Source organism: Pollachius pollachius (genome assembly GCF_949987615.1).
Source record: "Pollachius pollachius genome assembly, chromosome: 5".
Lineage (NCBI taxonomy): Eukaryota > Metazoa > Chordata > Actinopteri > Gadiformes > Gadidae > Pollachius > Pollachius pollachius.
Genome location: NC_136938.1, coordinates 3371597 through 3392913, shown reverse-complemented (window position 1 = coordinate 3392913; position 21317 = coordinate 3371597). Strand labels below are relative to the sequence as shown.

The following is a 21317-nucleotide window of genomic DNA, read 5'->3' as shown; positions in this document are numbered from 1 at the left end:
TGTTTGAACTCCTTATCAGTATAAAAGACACCTGTCCCCAACCTCAAACAGTCACACTCCAAACTCCACTATGACCAAGACCAAAGAGCTGTCAAAGGACACCAGAAACACAATTGTAGACCTGCACCAGGCTGGGAAGTCTGAATCTGCAATAGGTAAGCAGCTTGGTGTGAAGAAATCAACTGTGGGAGCAATTATTAGGAAATGGAATACATACAAGACCACTGATAATCTCCCTCGATCTGGGGCTCCACGCAAGATCTCACCCTGTGGGGTCAAAATGATCACAAGAACGGTGAACAAAAATCCCAGAACCACACGGGGGGACCTAGTGAATGACCTCCAGAGAGCTGGGACCAAAGTAACAAAGGCTACCATCACTAACACACTACGCCGCCAGGGACTCAAATCCTGCAGTGCCAGACGTGCTAAAGCCAGTGCATGTCCGGGCCCGTTTGAAGTTTGCTAGAGAGCATTTGGATGATCCAGAACAGGATTGGGAGAATGTCATATGGTCAGATGAAACCAAAATAGAACTTTTTGGTAAAAACTCAACTCGTCCTGTTTGGAGGAGAAAGAATGCTGAGTTGCATCCAAAGAACACCATACCTAGAGTGAAGCATGGGGGTGGAAACATCATGCTTTGGGGTTGTTTTTCTGCCAAGGGACCAGGACGTCTGATCCGTATGACGGAAAGAATGAATGGGGCCATGTCTCGTGAGATTTTGAGTGAAAACCTCCTTCCATCAGCAAGGGCACTGAAGATGAAACATGGCTGGGTCTTTCAGCATGACAATGACCCTAAACACACCGCCCGGGCAACGAAGGAGTGGCTTCGTAAAAAGCATTTCAAGGTCCTGGAGTGGCCTAGCCAGTCTCCAGATCTCAACCCCATAGAAAATCTTTGGAGGGAGTTGAAAGTCTGTGTGGCCCAAAAACATCACTGCTCTAGAGGAGATCTGCATGGAGGAATGGGCCAAAATACCAGCAGCAGTGTGTGAAAACCTTGTAAAGACTTACAGAAAACGTTTGACCTCTGTCATTGCCAACAAAGGGCATGTAACAAAGTATTGAGATGACCTTTTGTTATTGACCAAATACTTATTTTCCACCATAATTTGCAAATAAATTCTTTAAAAATCAGACAATGTGATTTTCTAGATTTTTGTTTTTCATTTTGTCTCTCATAGCTGAGGTATACCTATGGTGAAAATTACAGGCCTCTCTCATCTTTTTAAGTGGGAGAACTTGCACAATTGGAGGCTGACTAAATACTTTTTTGCCCCACTGTATATATATATATATATATGTATCCTGTGTGTGTGTGTGTGTGTGTGTGTGTGTGTGTGTGTGTGTGTGTGTGTGTGTGTGTGTGTTACATTGGCAAAGGCAGGCTGGACGCCACACACATCTATATGCCTATATGAAAAATGGTAGCCTACATTCAGTGACTGAAAAAAATAGAATCTTATAACATACAATCCATTCTTCACGTAGAGAATAAAGATCATATTAATGTTATGAGCAAAATATAAAAAGCATAACTTTGGGTTGCTTAACGTAATCCCTGGTTCTTTGATAACAGAGTGAGGTGTTTCACTATGGGAATCGCCTCGGCGTGACCTACTATGGAAGCTCCAATTACACCACGTCTGTCCTTGACAGACAGGTTGGACTGTGCCAAGGGGCCCCGCCCCCTGCACTTATACAGTCGACCATCCCTCCTCACACCATTTTATACCGGTTTCTTTCCGTGTAAGCGCAAGGAGGGACGTGTTGGTGAAACACCTCACTCTGTTATCAAAGAACCAGGGATTATGTTAAGTAACCCAAAGTTCTTTTTCTAACTTCGTTCAGTGTTTCACTATGGGAGATATAGACCACTCCCGTATTGCATATGACTCCCGAAGCCATGCAAATTCCACCAGGCAGTAATATTACATGGAGCCTGAGGAGACTGTCTCCAGCACTGCTCGTGCCACAGAAGGCCCTGAGTCATCCAGTCTATACAATTTTACAAAAGTGTGAGGTACTGATGTACTGAGACCCCTCTGAATAAGGCCCACGAAGTAGCCATACCCCTTGTGGAGTGGGCCCTCAAGCTGTGGGGGGGCTGCAAGCCCCTACATCCATAAGCAAGAGATATAGCCTCTACAATCCAGTGGGACAGCCTTTGACGAGACAAAGGCTTGCCTTTATGCGGAGTGGCCCAAGACACGAACAGTTGATCCCCTCTTCTAAAAGCAGCCGACCGGCTCACATACACATGCAGTGCCCGCACTGGGCATAGTGTGTTAAGGCTCTGCTCCTCCGCAGAGGAGAAAGGAGGCGGGTGAAACGCCGACAGCTCCACTGTGAGACACCTATAGGCCGACTCAACCACCTTAGGCACAAAAGCTGGATTGGGCCGTAGGCAGACCTTGGAGGCCCCCGGACCAAACTGCAAGCAGGAAGGACGGATAGACAATGCCTGTAAATTGCTCACATGCTTAGCTGTGGTTAAAGCTAAAAGCAGTGCCGCTTTCAGCGACACAAACTTCATCCCCAACGGCTCAAATGGGTGATGAGAGTGGACAGTGGTCCAGCACCACTGATAAATCCCACAAAGGGACCAGGGGCCTGGAAACTGGGAGCTTGCGTCGCGCCCCCTTCATGAAGCGACAAACTAAGGGATGCTGCCCTGCAGACTTATCCCCAAAGCCAACATGACAAGCTGAGATGGCAGCTAAGTATACTTTAATTGTGGAAAAAGCCTTACCCTTTTCCAACAATTCCTGTAAAAAACACAGTAGGTCCACCACGGAACACTAATATGGAATGGCGTGCCTCGAGTCACACCAGTCCTCAAAAACCCGCCACTTACTACTGTAAAGCTGGCGAGTGGAAAGGGCCCTTGCATTCTGAATAGTGTCAACGACCTGTGCAGGTAGCACAGGCCCGCAGCATTCAAGTTCCACCTCTCACGGGCCAAGCCCAGAGTGCTATGCGGTCTGGGTGCGGATGGTAAATTTCCCCGCGTGCCTGGGAGAGAAGATCCCTGCGCAGGGGAAGAGGCCATGGCTCGCCCGCCAGGAGTTGTATTATCTCTGCCACCCAAAGTTTGGATGGCCACCGCTGTGCGATCAGGATTAGCGACAGACCCTGTTCCCTCACCCTGGCTAGGGTGGGGGAGATTAGGCTGAGAGGGGGGAATGCATATAGCAGCACGTTCGGCCACGGATGGGCCAGCGCGTTTACCCCTAGAGGAGCCTTTGCATCAGACAGGGAGAAAAACAGCGGGCACTGAGCGTTTTCCTGCGAGGCGAAGAGATCTACGGTTGCCAGGCCGTATCTCCACCAAACTTGCCTCACAACCTGTGGATTCAGAGTCCATTCCCCGTAAAGGGGGTTTCCTCTGGACAGAAGATCTGCTCCTCTGTTCAAAACACCCGCTACATGTGTTGCCCGAAGGGACAAGAGCCTGGTGCTGCTCCACATAATAATTTCTCGAGCTAGCTTGTGTAGTTTCAGTGAGCGAGTGCCGCCCTGCCGGTTTATGTATGCCATGACAGTGGTATTGTCTGTTTTCACTAAGACATGGTGGCCCTGGATAAATTGCAGGAAGTGTTTTAGAGCAAAAAACACCGCCCACAGCTCCAGGAGGTTTATGTGAGCCTGAGCCAGATTGTGGCTCCAGGTGCCATTCACTGCTCTGCCCATCATTGTCGCACCTCACCCTGACAGGGACGCGTCCGTTGTTATGGTAACTCTGGACGACACGGCCCCCAGTGGGACGCCCGCTGTCAGAGACGTGCGCACCGACTACGGGTGGAGAGCGGTAACACACGCTTGTGTTACTTTCACTTTGAGGTTCAGGAGGCGACGGGGGCATAGACGCAGTGCTGTGACCCAGTGCTGGAAACCTCTCATCATCAGAAGCCCCAAATGTACCACTGATATCACCGAAGCCATAAGGCCAAGTAGGCGTAGGCATAATCTGAATGATACGGCTCTTCCCTGCCTGAAGAGGGAGAGACACTGCGTGAGAGACGTTAGTCTTCTCTCCGCTAGTGTGACGCGATAGGAGAGAGAGTCTATGTGGAGACCCAAATATTCTGCGCATTGTGTGGGGTCTACACGGCTCTTTTCCCAATTTATGCTGAAACCCAGAGTCCTGAGATGGTTTACCACTGTAGCAGAATCTCTGAGTGCCTGTTCGCGTGAATTGGAACATATCAGGTAATCGTCTAAATAAGACAATATTCTGATGCCGCTGTTCCGCCTCCACACACCTGCTGAACACTCTCGGGGCTAATGAAAGCCCGAACACGACTACTTGGTATTCGTAGGTTGTGTTCTGAAACGTGAACCGGAGGAATCTACGGTGCGCGGGATGAATGGCGATGTGGAAGTATGCATCTGAGAGATCGATCGTTACAAACCAATCGCCTGGACGGATTGAATGACAGAGCACTTTGTGTGTTAACATCCTGAACTTGCGCTTGTACTTGCGCAGGTGTCCGTTTAACACACGGAGATCCAATATGGGGCGAAGGGACAAGCTCCCTCTCTTTGGAATGAGAAAGTAACGGCAGTAAAAACCCTGTTGGGCTTGCTCGCCCGGGACGGCTCTGATCGCTTGTTTTTTCAGCAGGGACGATATTTCGTCCTCTAGGATTCGTCTCGAATCTCCCTTGGCCATAGAAACTAACACACCGTTGAATCTGGGTGGTTTCATAGCAAATTGCAGTCTGTAACCCCTTGATATAGTGGAGAGAATCCACGGGTGAACTGCGCATGCACGCCACTGCTCCACTCGGCCGGCGAGAGTGCCCATGTGGCCGTGCTTTGATGGCGTCACCCTCGGGAACAGAGAGGAGCGGTCTGCTCCCACAGGAGGAGCGTCAGCTCCCCTTATGGGAATGCAGGGACCCAGACTTTGATTTATTTTGTTTTGGGTTGTGCATTTCACCCTTGGCCCTTGGCCTGGCTGTGAAAATGCCGGGTTTATAGTTTTCACATCGAACAGAGTGAAAGTGCTTGGTGACACCGTGTAACCTGTTGCCCCTGTCTCACCTCGCCCTGAACGTGAGGCGGGAGAGACTGAAAAAGGGCACCTGGAAAACCTGAACCTATCCAGGTCCCTGAACCATGGAGCTTTAACTTCTTCATGGGAGGGGGAGAGAGAGAAGCTGGGAGCGTTAGGATGCACGCTTCTTCTTCCCATCCCCGGGTTGGGGAGAGCGGTTCCTGGCTGCCGCAGCAGCGAAGGAGTGTTTGCCCCATGGCCTCGGGTTCTCTGACCTAGGCTGTTGGTTGGTCTGTGGGCCAGCTGAGTGGGCTGGTCTGTAGGCCCTTTGTAGGCCTACTTCCCCCGTTTTCCCTTCGCCGCCGCTGCGGAGGCCGCAAAGCCGGACCTCGCTGGTTGGGGCGGGCGGGGAGCCTGCTTTCTGGGAAGGCAGAGATCGAAGGCTTTTCCTTCTGTTTTCTGAGAGTGCTGGTCTCTCTCATCTTCTCCAGAGCAGACCAAACAGACCCTTGGTTGGGTCATATGCTGCATCCATGACCTCAGCTTTTTGTGTGTCACCCAGTCCAGAGAGATTGAGCCATAACCCTCTCTCACCTGAGACTGCAAGTCCCATAACTCAGCCGCAGGACGAGATCACTCACGATGCAAATCTCATCCCAGAGGGCAGGGTTAGGTGACCCCGAGTCCAGCTGGTGACTCATTTCCTCCAGAATTTCAGCTTGATATGCAGACAGCAGTGTCATGGCATTGAGCGAGCATACCGACTGTGCTGCATACTTATATACCCTACGATAAGTGGATGCGGTGAGGCGGTCCATCTTATCAGGCAGAGAGATGCCCGAAGAAGCAGAGAGAGAGCGACGGTTTGGGTGGAGGTGGTACGCCACTGAAGGCTCAACAGCTGGGGGTTCGGCCAACCCCAGCTCACCCATCCCGTGGATCTCCAGCGTAGAGCAGCCCTTGGTTGGAAGTTTGCTCTTAAAAGGGCTGATCCAGTAGCGGCTCATTTCCTTCATGCAGGTGGGAACCGCTGGTAGGAGCTGCTTAGACGGCGGTTGGGCTGGTGGGAGCCTTTTGCCGTTATATAGGTCCCTCTCCTCCCCTTCAGCATCCGGGGTTGCAGGCCATTGGATGCCCAATTTAGCCGCAGCCCGTTTGCAAACCTCATACAAGTTACTGTCCATTGGTGGCACAGTGTCAGAGGCACTAGGGGGTCTGGACTGTTGGACAGGAAAAGTGGAATCGTCCTCCTCTTCCTCCATTTCGTCCATGTTGAGGAGGTCAGAGTCGGCATCGCCCTCTGCATCCTCAACGCCCGGTCCCGCCTCGAGGAACTCCTCGAATAGCGGAGGCACGAGCGGGGATACTGCCTCCATCATGTCCGCTCACGCATTCGGCGATGTCACGCCCACCAATTTGCGCCGCTATTTTTAGCAGTGGAACAGGTAGGAATCAAATGGGTTTCCCGTACGTAAGAAGACTAACGTTGAGTATTTATGTATTATTGAATTATTTCATGATTACACGGTTGAGTCAAATGTCCATTTAAAAAGGGTCTAAAGCACTATAATATCACATGTGGCCGGTTCATCCAGGAGTCAACCAGACGTCCTCTTTTGCCCGGACACGCCGTCTTTTTGAGACACTTTAAAAAAAATGTGCGGCGGAATTTCAAAATCATCCGGGATTTTATTAAAGCCTCATACATGTTTCCATTGAATTTGCATTGCGTTTCTCTGGGTCATTCACAAACTAGTTAGGCTACGCCCTCCCCTACTCAGTTCTGTTCACTTTTCATTGGTGGAAGTAGGGGGAGTGGTTAAGTAGAGCCTTCAGATTGGACGGTTTGACTTCCTTAGTTACCGTCATGTTTTGTATTTATTTTTTTACCATTATTGTTTTATAGGGACAAACATTAACACATTTCTCCTACAGGGGGATTATTTGTTTATCAACGCGGCGGATGCGCGCGCAGAATGATGGCAAAAATAAAATTTGTTTGACCCGTTGCCATGGTTATCTCTGTGTGGTTAATTTGCAGTAATTTTGTCAGTCAGATATTATAGACCCTATAATATCTGTGTGTTAATAATTCTTATGAAGGTCTGTTAAAATAATCACTTTCTCCATGCTTTTATTTTGATAGTGTATTTTGCCGTCATGGGTCTTTTATTTTGACGCAGGAAGTTTGAATCTACAGTAGGTAACTTGACTTGAAGGAGATCGCACGGAAAGGTTATTACGTGTAATTACGGAAGGAATTCAGGCTACACACGGTTGCTATGCATAACAATTTGTAGTAATTAATAAGTGCCTAGCTGGAATGGGAACAAGGTATTGTGTGTTTAATTTGTTCAAGACTTTATATTACTTAAAATGTGTTTAAATGTGTTGTTGCTGTACAGCCGTGCAAATGTTATCTTCATGGCGATAGTTGTATACAGTGGGGCAAAAAAGTATTTAGTCAGCCACCAATTGTGCAAGTTCTCCCACTTAAAAAGACGAGAGAGGCCTGTAATTTTCATCATAGGTAAACCTCAGCTATGAGAGACAAAATGAAAAAAAAATCCAGAAAATCACATTGTCTGATTTTTTAAGAATTTATTTGCAAATTATGGTGGAAAATAAGTATTTGGTCACCTACAAACCAGCAAGATTTCTGGCTGTCACAGACCTGTAACTTCTTCTTTAAGAGGCTCCTCTGTCCTCCACTTGTTACCTGTATTAATGGCACCTGTTTGAACTCCTTATCAGTATAAAAGACACCTGTCCACAACCTCAAACAGTCACACTCCAAACTCCACTATGACCAAGACCAAAGAGCTGTCAAAGGACACCAGAAACACAATTGTAGACCTGCACCAGGCTGGGAAGTCTGAATCTGCAATAGGTAAGCAGCTTGGTGTGAAGAAATCAACTGTGGGAGCAATTATTAGGAAATGGAATACATACAAGACCACTGATAATCTCCCTCGATCTGGGGCTCCACGCAAGATCTCACCCTGTGGGGTCAAAATGATCGCAAGAACGGTGAACAAAAATCCCAGAACCACACGGGGGGACCTAGTGAATGACCTCCAGAGAGCTGGGACCAAAGTAACAAAGGCTACCATCACTAACATACTACGCTGCCAGGGACTCAAATCCTGCAGTGCCAAACGTGTCCCCCTGCTAAAGCCAGTGCATGTCCGGGCCCGTTTGAAGTTTGCTAGAGAGCATTTGGATGATCCAGAACAGGATTGGGAGAATGTCATATGGTCAGATGAAACCAAAATAGAACTTTTTGGTAAAAACTCAACTCGTCGTGTTTGGAGGAGAAAGAATGCTGAGTTGCATCCAAAGAACACCATACCTACAGTGAAGCATGGGGGTGGAAACATCATGCTTTGGGGTTGTTTTTCTGCTAAGGGACCAGGACGTCTGATCCGTATGACGGAAAGAATGAATGGGGCCATGTATCGTGAGATTTTGAGTGAAAACCTCCTTCCATCAGCAAGGGCACTGAAGATGAAACATGGCTGGGTCTTTCAGCATGACAATGACCCTAAACACACCGCCCGGGCACGAAGGAGTGGCTTCGTAAGAAGCATTTCAAGGTCCTGGAGTGGCCTAGCCAGTCTCCAGATCTCAACCCCATAGAAAATCTTTGGAGGGAGTTGAAAGTCCGTGTGGCCCAAAAACATCACTGCTCTAGAGGAGATCTGCATGGAGGAATGGGCCAAAATACCAGCAGCAGTGTGTGAAAACCTTGTAAAGACTTACAGAAAACGTTTGACCTCTGTCATTGCCAACAAAGGGCATGTAACAAAGTATTGAGATGACCTTTTGTTATTGACCAAATACTTATTTTCCACCATAATTTGCAAATAAATTCTTTAAAAATCAGACAGTGATTTTCTAGATTATTTTTTTTCATTTTGTCTCTCATAGCTGAGGTATACCTATGGTGAAAATTACAGGCCTCTCTCATCTTTTTAAGTGGGAGAACTTGCACAATTGGAGGCTGACTAAATACTTTTTTGCCCTACTGTATGAGTAAGAGCTAATTAATGTTATTTATCTGTCCTGTAGCTCTTACGGTGTTTATGAAGAAAGATGTGAAGAAAGGAATATTTATGCTCAAAATAAGGCTGACGGCTGAACGTAAATAAAGGCTTCTGAAACATCTGTAAGCTTCACCATTGTCCGGCTGGGGTACGCTACAGTAAGAGCTTGACCCACATCGATTCGACGATTTTTCGCCGCCATGACGGATCACGATAGAGGGTCTTCACTGCATGCCTGCTGCTGTTGCTGCTACATCGCCCCATGCTGTTCACATGGAGTCATCGAGCAGCACATGTTCCTGCATGTCAACGCATGATCCACTACGGCAATCCGGGCAGCGGTCTCGTGGATTCGGTGCATTGGTCAAGTACAGTAGTATTCATTGACGCAGAACTGAGCATTACCCAATATTATATGGTCTACGGTACTTCCAATGAGGTGAGCAACACATTAACAGCTTCTTGAACTGAACCAGAGAACATTTAATGCTCACCTGCTCATCTGCAACGAAGGAACTGTTGATACGTTTATACAGACGGACACATTCATGTGGACTCTTTATAATTAAAAAAAAAGAAAAAAAGGAAATTTAACTGCATTTCATGCTATCTGAAAATTGTGCTTATCATGTTATTATGTTATTATTATTTACCTATACATTTACAGTTATTTGAGTGTCTGCACATTAATGTAACTGCTAGTTATTTTTGTACTGGGGTTCTGATATTCTATGTTTAAACTGCTTAAGAGTTCGATCGTATCTGCTTAGGGGTTTTCATCTGGCTTAATAATTCTGAGTTTGGAGTTGATAATGTCAAAGTCAGGTTATGTTAGTGACACAGAGGAGCAAATGGCTGGTTCTCAGCATGAAGTCCAAGATTTGCAGAGGGAGCTCAACTCAGTCGCAGACTCATCATGCCTGAAGGAAACGACTGAAGTGGTGCAAGAAGGTCAGAGTCATCTCCAAGGTAAACTGGATGACCCACCTGAAGGTCCCAGACGATCCGCACGTGCACGGAACCCTACAGAGAAGATGCGTGCACTACAAGCGGAGGAGGCCAAGAAAATGGAGAAAGGGCTGCTCTCCATGTACGAGCAATGGAAACTCAAAATACGAAAAGCAAGAGATCAACTGAAGTCCTACATGCCAGATGATGACCTCTGGCCTCTTGTGGAAGAACTTAGGAAAAGTAAGGAAGACATAATGAACATATATTCTGAAATGCGAGATCTTGCCACACCTTCCACTGATGTCAGACGACGAGTCGATACTTGTGAATCAGTCACCACAGAAATCATTATCATTGCCCACAACAGCAATAGACGATGAAGTTGAGTTTAACGAGAAGCAAGAAAGACATCGCCTTCATGAACTCCTCCACCGTGACTATGCAAAGTCTGTCTATGGATCCGCCGCGTCCTTGACAAGTCACAGCAAGTCTGACCCCCACTCCATGACTTCGTCTATGGCGGCCAAGCGTGCGGATGCAGCAGCAGAACTAGCAGTGAAGGAAACCAATTATGAGATGATGATAGCCGAAGAGAGACAAAGGGAAGTGATTCGAGAGTTAGAGGAACAACAGAGGATAGCTCTAGAGGCACAAAGGTATAAGTTGGAGCGATTGCAGGCAGAGAAGGAAGTGCGAGCAGCTAAGGCCAAGCTGAATTTGTATAATAAGGAGACAGAACATAAGGCTACTGACTGCATCAACATTGAAAAGGATAAGGACGCAACAAACGTGCCTGTAACTGCCGTCTCGCCATCCCATGTTGCAACACCCTCTCATAAAGACATTTCCTCACTGGCTCAGGTCTTTCAAGACAGCATAGCCTTGAATAGGCTCCCTGTTCCAGAGCCATTCGTCTTCAATGGTGATCCAATACGATTCACTGAATGGAAAGCATCGTTTTCCTCGCTCATTGACCAAAGAGCTATCACTCCAGCTGAAAAAGTCTATTATCTGAAGAAGTATGTTGCCGGCCCAGCACGGCAGGTGCAAGATGGCACCTTTTTCCGAAACGACGATGAAGCTAACAGGATGCCTGGAACAAGCTCACTCGTCGCTTCGGCCAGCCCTTTGCCATTCAGAGAGCATTCAGAGAGAAGCTTACCAATTGGCCTAGGATACAACCTAAAGATGCCGAGGGACTCAGAAACTTCTCTGATTTTCTAAATGCCTGTCAAGATGCCATGCCTCATGTCAAGGGTCTCAACATATTAAACGACTGCGAGGAAAACCAGAAGCTTGTCTATAAACTACCAGACTGGGCAGCTTCACGCTGGAACCGACAAGCCACACGAAGCCTGAACGATAGGCAAGAATTCCCAAGTTTCAAGGACTTTGCAATATTTGTGTCAACTGAAGCTGAGATTGCCTGCAATCCAATTACGTCGCTTTATGCTCTTCGCTCATCAGACTCTAACGCTGAAAAGAGAAATCTCAGAGACACAAAGACAAACAAGGCCAGTGTTTACATCACTCAAGCAGCTACGGACATCATCAACAAAGGGTCAGACCAGAGAAAAACTCCATGTATTCTCTGTCAAGATAATAGACACCAGCTTCATGCGTGTCCCAAGTTTACAGAGATGTTGTTGGTAGAGCGACGGAACTATGTAAAGGAGAAGAAACTCTGCTACGAATGCCTAAAATTCGGCCCCAGCGCAAAAAGCTGTCGTCATCGCCACTGCTGTGACAACTGTAAAGGAAAACATCCGATGGTCCTCCACGATTACAACTATGGGAAGGAAAAGTCTTCATCAGAAGCAGCGACAAATCAAAGAGCTGCTGCAACGTCGCTCAGTGTTGCAGGCGAAGGCTCATCCTACACATCGATGGTGATGCCAGTGTGGGTGTCATCCAAAAACAACCCAACTGCTGAGAGACTTGTCTACGCTCTACTTGACAATCAAAGCGATACAACATTCATCGACCAAGAAGTGAGTGACAGTCTAAATGCTGACAAGTATCCAGTGAAGTTGAAGCTGACGACCATGAGTGGAATGAACACGGTTCTCTCAAGTGAGTGTTTTCGGCCTCTGTGTAAGGGGATACAGTTCTGCAATTCAGTTTGATCTCCCAGTTGCCTACTCAAAGGACTGCATACCTGTAAACCGTGCTCATATTCCCACTTGTGAGACGGCTAAGCAATGGAGTCACCTCAGAGAAATAGCAGAAGAAATCCAACCTCTGAAGGACTGTGAAATAGGGCTCCTGATAGGCTATAACTGCTCTAGAGCCATGGCACCAAGGCAGGTTATTCTAGGAGGAGATGAGGAACCTTATGCTGTACGGACAGACTTAGGATGGAGTATTCTGGGGCGCTCATCGCAAAGCTATGATTCGCCAAGCTCAAGTCGCCTGTGCCACAAAATCTCCATTAAAGTACTGCCTCCGGTAACTCCGGCCGACGCTATTCGCATTCTGGAATCTGACTTCAAGGATGATAGTGAAGACAGCAAAACAGTGTCACAAGATGACATCACCTTCCACAACAAGCTAAATGAGGGCATACAGAAAAACAAACATGGCCATTACCAAATGCCTCTACCCTTCAAAAACAGACCCAGTATGCCTGACAACAAAAAGTCAGTCATGATACGCCTCAACCACCTCAAAAGAAAACTGCAGCGGGTTGAAAAGTATAAGGAGCAGTATGTCAAGTTCATGGAGGAGATCATCGAAAGGGGAGATGCAGAGCAGATCGAAGACGGTGGGAGTGAAGGTGAGAGATGGTACATTCCCCATCATGGTGTTCGGCACGCAAAGAAGCCAGATAAGCTTTGTGTAGTGTTCGATTGCTCTGCCAGACACAAAGGAACCAGCTTGAACGACCATCTCCTCTCAGGGCCTGACTTGCTGAACAACTTGAGCGGTGTTCTCATCCGCTTCCGATGTTACCCTGTTGCTTTGATGTGTGACATTGAGAAAATGTTCCATCAATTCCATGTGGATGAGGCTGATCGCAACTACCTGCGCTTTCTTTGGTGGAAGCAAGGAGACTTGAACTCATCGCCCAGTGAGTTCTGTATGAAGGTGCATCTGTTCGGTGCAGCCTCCTCCCCTGGATGTGCAAACTTCGGGATGAAGCATCTAGCTAAGGAGAATGGCGACCTCTACCCTAAAGGCTCACAGTTTATCATGAGGGATTTCTATGTTGATGATGGCCTCACCAGTACTGGCAGCACCGAAGAAGCTGTTCAGCTTGCCAGAGAAGCTTGTGAACTCTGTGCCATGGGTGGACTCCGACTACACAAATTTGTGTCAAATGAGAGAAATGTCCTAGAAAGTATACCGCCCTCTGAAAGAGCAATCAATGTGACGAATATGGACCTCACGTTCGATGAACTGCCGCTTGAGAGAGCCCTGGGGATTCAATGGGATGTGGAGTCCGACCATTTTCGTCTCAGTGTCAGCCTCAAGGATCAGCCAGCAACACGTCGCGGCATTCTTTCTACAGTTGCCTCCTTGTATGATCCTCTCGGGTTCGTGGCGCCAGTTCTGCTCAAAGCGAAGATCATTCTTCAGGAGATGTGTAGGCGAGGCACAGGCTGGGACGATCCTCTCCCTGACGAGCTCCGTCCAAAATGGGAAAAATGGAGAGATGATCTAGTTCAGTTGGATAATGCCACTATACCCCGCACTTACTCACCAGCTGGATTTGGGAAGGTTTTGAAGACACAGCTGCATCATTTCTCAGATGCTAGCTTGAAGGGTTATGGTCAGTGTTCATACTTGAGACTACAAAATGAGGAGGGAGACGTTCACTGTGCCTTAGTTGTAGGAAAGTCACGCGTCTCGCCATCAAAAGTTACAACTGTTCCAAGATTGGAACTGACGGCTGCAGTTGTCTCTGAAGATGAGCAACATGCTCAAGGAGGAATTTGGATCAGCTGACACTGAGGAGGTCTTCTAGACCGACTCTAAGGTGGTTTTGGGATACATAAAAAACGAAGCATGACGATTCCACACCTTTGTGGCTAACCGTGTTCAGAAGATTCACCTCAGCTCAGCCCCTCAACAATGGAGATATGTTCCAACCAATGAGAATCCTGCTGACCATGCTTCCAGGAGCTTGACTCCCAGCGAGCTTTTGTCATCCACCTGGTTCACTGGACCCAAGTTCTTGTGGCACAAGGAAATGAAGCCGCCAGCAGATGAAATTCCAGAGTTAATAATTGGAGACCCAGAGGTCAGAAGTGCTTTGGTACTTAACACAAGAACTACAGAGCAAGCGAGCCTTGTTGATCGTTTATCTAAGTTCTCATCTTGGTCACTGGCTATTCGAGCTGTTGCACGCCTTTTAAGGCGCATCAGAAAGAACAGATCAAACAACCTCACCACTGTAACAGAACGAGAAGATGCAGAACATTGCATAATCAAAGACCTGCAGAAAAACCAAGAAGAGTTGAAACTGCTGAGCAAAGGGGTCCCCCAAGGCTAAATGATGCTTCACTGCGGGCTTTTCTCTATGAAGCTATGGCAATCGTCAACAGTCGACCACTGACTGTTGACAACCTCAGTGATCCTCATAGTCTTGAGCCACTCACACCTAATCATCTTCTGACTATGAAAACTGTCAGGGCCTTACCACCTCCAGGCGAGTTCGTCAGAGAGGACATGTATGGCAAGAAAAGGTGGCGACATGTTCAATACCTGGCAGAACAGTTTTGAAGTCGATGGCGAAAGGAATACCTGGCAAACATCTCTCTCAGACAACGTTGGCATGCACCGAAGAGAAATCTTCAAGTTGGAGATTTAATGCAGCATTAAATCTCTGCACTGACCTCAATCTCTGCACTGACCTCAATCTCTTAAATTCGTAAAGATGAAAGGAGAGGATGCACACAGGAACGAGTGGAGATTAGGTAGAGTTTTAGAAACTACTATTGACAAAGACGGACTAGTAAGGAGAGTTAAGATCTGCCTCGGTGACAGGAATCTTGGCAAGAAAGGAGAGCGTCTCCATAAGATGTCTGAAGTTGAGCGCCCTGTCCAAAGGCTAGTCCTGCTATTGGAGACTAATTAAACTTGTTCTCTCTTTACATAATTTGTTTTCTGCACTTTCATGAGGAAGGTCATTGTTTTTGTTAGAAATCATTCGTGTTTAATGTTAACTGTATACTGTTCCATTATGGACTCATGATTGGTGGGAGCGCTACACTGTGGTATAAAGGCTGGGACGAATTTCAAATTATAAATATGTACACTTAATGTTGAAAGTATAGACTGTCGCGATTCCCATTGAAACGAATGGCGCAGTGATTATTCTTCAAAACGAGAGCTGGTAAATTGTGAAAAATAAATTAAACTGTAATCAGACAATGCGGTTATATGTTGTAGACCCTAGAGCAGGGGTTCTCAAAGTTTTGACAGCTGAGGGCCAATTTAGGAACCCAGAATTTGACTTAGGGCTGCCAAAGGAAAAACAATTGGGCGGGAAACGCCGTCAGCATCCCAGTGGTGAAAAAAGACATTGCACCGTGGACCTCTGGGAGTGAGGTCAAGTGATGTCCAAATCACAGGTTCATCCTTTCAAAGTAATGAACAGTCGGATTAAAACTAACAAATGTAACAGGATTTAATTGAAAGCTAGAGAGAGTCGACTTTTCTCTTTATATTCATTTATTTTTGTTAAAAAATAAATAAAAAAATCTGTATGTCATTGCGGGCCGCCAGGAATGTGTCTGCGGGCCGCACTTTGAGAACCAATGCCCTAGAGTATCTGTGGTATAAAGGCTGGGACGAATTTCGAATTATAAATATATGAGCCTTTGACGCCGCGGGGCCAATTGCCACCCCACTTTTCTTTGAAAAGAATTTTTTTTTTTTTTTTAGCCTGTACTAATGAACTACTTCGTTTCGTAGTAATGTTTTGGCCTAATATTGTTACTATACAAACGAACAGAGCTTCGTCTCCCCGCGACCTTATATTGATTGAGTCTAAAACGTTCTCAACGATTCAGCCAATAGCTGCGTTGCCATCCCCCTGCTCTTATGCGAATTTTGAAGTATCGAATCAGTAAACGGTGATCGAAACACCAAAATTTGCATAGAAATCCTTTAAAAGCCATCTATAATGATGATTGCGTTGATGAGGATTATGATGTCGATGATGACAATGAAGAAGGTTATTATGATGATTCAGTGTTTACTTTGCGGTGACAACACATTATTTGGATTACAACGGTGCCACAGCACGCCGCTTCCTATTGGTGCTAGTTGCGGCAATTGACGCGCATGAAATGCGCACCGTGGCACTTCGGCTCCAGTGTGTGGCCGGCTTAAGGATGATGAGGTGTCACGCGCTGTTCCACACATGCACGCGCATTTGAAATCCCCCCACCGATGAAATCATTCCGGCGCCACTGTAAATATGTACAATCCATAACGTTAGCTCTCTGGCTCATAGCTCAGCGGACTAGAATACCTCCCATTGCCATGTCGTAGCTACGGTCCGTCCTATTTATGTGAAAAACTTTATATTTGGATTGTAAAACGCATGAAAATATAAATGAATGATCTTAATTTCTTTTCTTTGGCAAGTGACCATGGTATAAGCGGGATAAAGCCCTTCGAGGTGTCAAAAACATGTTTGATCGATCGTGATTAAAGGAGACTACTTTTTGAGGGAGATGAAATCAAAAAGATTATACATTTAATAAGCATGCAATACGAATAAGAAAAAGCATAATTATTAAAGTATTTGAGTTGTTTTATTATGTTGGCAAGCAAGAAGTAGAATAAATGGGATAATCAGTCTTATTAAAACGGTTTGTGCAACCAACCGCACAACAAGACATGATTGCGGCTCTTTCTGCAAAGAGCCGCAATCATTCTGCTAACCCCCCCCCCCCCCCCATCGACAAAATCTCAGTTCAAAACTTGAGAGCCCTGGGTACAAATACGTGTATCGTAACACCCCTAAAATGTCCCTCGTTTCTCCTTCAGTCCTGTGCGTACAACATCACAGTGCTGCACAAACTGAAGGGGAAGGAGAACCAGGTGTTTCTGTGTGAGACCAGTGAAACCATGACGACGTGCTGCATCATACCCACCTCCATCTGAATTATTACAAAACACAAGCCTGGGAACACATAATATGTATTCATGTTACATGTTTCATGGTAATCCTGCTTGGCAAGTCACTTTTGCATACATAAATCAAATTAGTCAAATGCAAGTCAAGATATTTGTTTTTTGTTGAATTTGGTATGGGAATTGTTCTTGGTTTTCCACCAGAAGAGGAGGAATCGACCTGTTTGCTAACTGAGGCTCCATTACGATGACTGACACCACTTTGATGGACCTTTTATCCGTTTAATCCCATAATCATGCATGCTAATGATGTTCTTTCTTTTGGATAACATATCCCATAATATCGACAAAGGAAAAAAATCAATGACTTTGAAAAGATCTTACATTATTGCCACACTGGATCTCTATCTATGTATCTCTATTTAATTTCAGGATTTGTCACCATCTGCAGCGTGCATGGCCCCAAAGAGTCTAGAGGGAATCAGCAGCACCATCAGGGAGTACCGCCTCCGGACCGGGGAGCCCTCGCTCTTTATCGGTGAGCCTTAAAGGGCTGATTATGGTCCCACGTTCACGCAACGTGTAGCACTGCATATATTTACATGTAACTAGGGCTAGATTCTAGTGTTTTTTTAGGAGCAGTATGTGACTAAATGAATTATGACACACCAAGACTGATACGTAATTTTGAACTGTGGTTCATTTATGTAGAAATAAAATGGTGAATCCATACATCAGAGATATCACATATACACATTTCGGCATATAAACCATATAAACCAAAAAAAAGAATAAATCAAATATGTAAAAAAAGAAACTACACCAGCATTATGGTGGACAGGAGGGTGGTCCTGCAGCATGAAATGCTACGGCTCAAAGATGTCTTTTACAGGTAGCTCGCCATCTTGTTCTTTTCTCGGTTCCACCACACGATCTCCTCCTCATAAAAAAAACCCGGCCTGTATTCCAACAGACAATATACAAAAATATCCTTTAGTTCACATGCATTATACCGAAATTAAGAACTGTGTAATAACATACGTTTCATACAATAACATACAATTTACACTGCAAACCACGGCGGACCGCACCTAAAATGGCGGCGCCGTTCACTTTCATTGAACTTGATCATGCTTAGCCTCGTGTTGCTTACTGTAAACTAAAACACACAGTAGCCTCCACAAATGAAAAGAATTACATTCCCATTGTTGAGCTTACAAGTACAGAAAACATGAACAACTGATATATCATTTTACACGGTTTAACTCACCGAGTCCTCCAACGAATAACCCGAGTCCCGTGAAACAATCCAAAAACAAAACGAAAAGTGAGGCCCAATGCTCCCCAAAACCTTGCTTTGTTTCCTCTTTTCTCTAACCTCTTTTAACTCTTTATTCTATTCTCTTCATTCTATTCTCTTCCTACTTCGCTTTCTGTCTGTGTCGCTAGTTTTTACCCGCAGAAAACTGCCTCGTAGTCGTTCCTCTCTTTCTTCCGCTCGCTCGCCCAATCACTCGCAAGTGGCGCTACTTCGCTCTGATTGGTTGACTACGGCTGCACTCGCAAAAAGTGGTATTACACTAAATATATATATATATATATATATATATATATATATATATATATATATATATATATATATATATATATATATATATATATATATATATATATATATATATATATATATTATAATATATATTATTTATAAATATATTTTCAACTTGCCATTTCTTTAGGTCAGTTAACCTGGGTTACACAACGCAAGGACCACGCAGAGTTTCAACGCAGTCGTGAACCTGTTTTGGTTCTGTGTCGGGTTTTAGTGAGCGGGCCAATCAAGGCCCTTGCTGCTGCGTCGCCTTAACGGAAGGTTACAATTTTTGGGAGGCGAACGTCAGGCCCTTGCGGTTGACACAAGGAGGGTCCGCAAGGACGTAAGGGGTCCGCAACCCCCTTGTGTGCGTGAACGTGGGACCAGAAAGAGCCCTTTAGTCTGAGCCTCGCTCTTCATTGCAGAGCCTTTAGGTCGTTTTTAGTTTGACTGGGGTTCATCGTGGTACTGGGTCTTGTAGTCTCTCATGCAGTCTACAAGGTCTTCAATAAGATATTGATTTCAGTGAATACATTTTAAGCTACAAGAATTCAATTCAGTACTTAAATACTTCACAGCCTGCACACAGGAAGAAGGCTGTGTGAGGCATGAAGTTAATACTGACTCTGCTGCCGACAGTGGAATGTCAAACTTTAAATAATTGAGTCACAGAATTTCTTTATTAATGGTATCATTAATCATTATATTTATCACCCAAATAATGTCCCTCGGTGTGCCCGCATACCCATCCTGTGTCTGGCTGGCTGTATAATAAGCCTGGGGCTGGGGTAAAAGATGTCATATCTTTATTATCCTGAGAGGCAGAAGTACCCAGCAGTACCCGCTGCTGAGCAGAAACACCACGACGAAATCGTCTGCAAACTCAGTGATTCGACGCTTCCCATATCGGCTTTGGCCGTGTTACTGTACGGGACAAAGTAGGAGGCGACGGGACACACCAGCGGGTGGATTTTATCTGAACCTTCAGGTTAACGAATCCATCACCCAACCTTTCAGGGATCAGTGTCGCAGATTCTCAGTTAACCTATTGCTGAGCTGTGCGGCTCTGCAGTAGGGCTGGGCGATGTATCGAATATATGCGATGTATCGCGAGATGTTCTCCAGGCTATGTATAAAATGCCCCTGTCGCGAACATCGAATACAAATTGGCACGTCATGTTTCTTTTTTTGCCGCCGCCGCGCCCTCGTTGTGTTCCCTTCTCTCACTCTTTCCTGTGGCTCTCTGCCTCACAGACTCATATGCATTAAACACACTCACTCCCCCCGCGAGATTCTAGGATTCTACGCGCGTGTGACGGTCGCGTGTGTGACGTCACACACGCGACCGGTGAGTGAGAACAGCAACCGGTCACTCATCTACCGAAAAGATGATGGAAACGGAGGATTTGGTTTCAAAAAAGAATAGTACAGGATCCGTCGTCTGGCAGTGGTTTGGCTACCGAAAGGAAGATGTGGAGCAAAAAACGGCTTTGAGCTCTGTTTTTGCTCGAAAATAATTAACGGTTTGAATAAATGCTGTGTTGGTAAATCTAACTTGCTGGGATTTTCCTTTTCTTATGTGCAAATTCTAAATTCTTCCAATAGAAAGCACTAATGAGTTTAAACAATATGTTGTTTCATGTAATCTACATGCAGACTTATGTTTCAGGAATACTCGAATTATTATAACATGTAGTAACATTATGCCAGACATGGTTGAATCGAGCATTTATGATGTGCTCTAGAGGAGATTCAAAATATATCGAGATATATATCGTGTATCGAGATATAGTAAAAAAATATCGAGATATTCATTTTGGCCCATATCGCCCAGCCCTACTCTGCAGTGATGTGGAGGATCACATGTCTTTCTATAACCTTAGGGGAAGTTATCTCCCAGTCATACCGGTTCTTCTGTCATTTATGTTAAATGTGTTCATCTCAAGTCTGAGTGGGCTGGGAGAACCTGGCCAGATGGCTCTGCACTGACCTCAAATGACACAACCTGCTGCCAAATGTGGATAAACTCACAATAGGCATCAATGAAAACAGATTTTGTCCAGGAAGCACTCGTTACACTCTCACCTTTAGCATCGATTTCCAATGTCTTTCATGAACACGTGTAAATGAAAACAGAAAAAACAAGGAGGTACATTGCCACAGCACAAGAGGTTGTTCACTAGCTAATTTACTTATTTTTATCCCCAGAGGACGTGAGCCCTTTAATTACCTCTTCTGCCAAAACCAAGCCCACCACTTCCGTCCTCTATGTATGATCTCATATTCTGTTCATGTGCTTTTCATATTTCAGAGGCACCAGGGAGTGATGTGCTCTACGTCAATCAGTCCAGCACAGAGAACTCCATTGGGATCTACAAGTTTGGTTCGAACCGGGTCAGACCCACCACGTCCGATAATGGTAAACAGTCTGTCTCTCTATCCTCTTAGTTCAGAGGAATGATAACTCACATGACAAGATTAGCTTAACCATATTTTTATAGAGGCAAATGCAAATAGCTGACATCATGGGTTCAGGAGTGGCATCCATGTTTAACCCACATGACAAACATTGATCTTCACACACGTGTCCCAAGGCACACAAGCATGTTGACGTTACATTTGTTCTGTC

The 21317-nt window shown here is 45.7% G+C and overlaps 1 protein-coding gene across 1 annotated transcript in view; it reads left to right on the top strand.

Moving 5' to 3' along the window:
- Positions 1–21052: 21052 nt before the first annotated feature.
- Positions 21053–21317, top strand: part of LOC307076037 (semaphorin-7A-like) — a 39995-nt gene continuing 39730 nt past the window's right edge. Inside the window, exon 1 of the mRNA XM_079736869.1 lies at positions 21053–21107. The gene's annotated coding sequence lies outside the window, so the exon portion shown is untranslated. The remainder of the gene's footprint in view (positions 21108–21317) is intronic.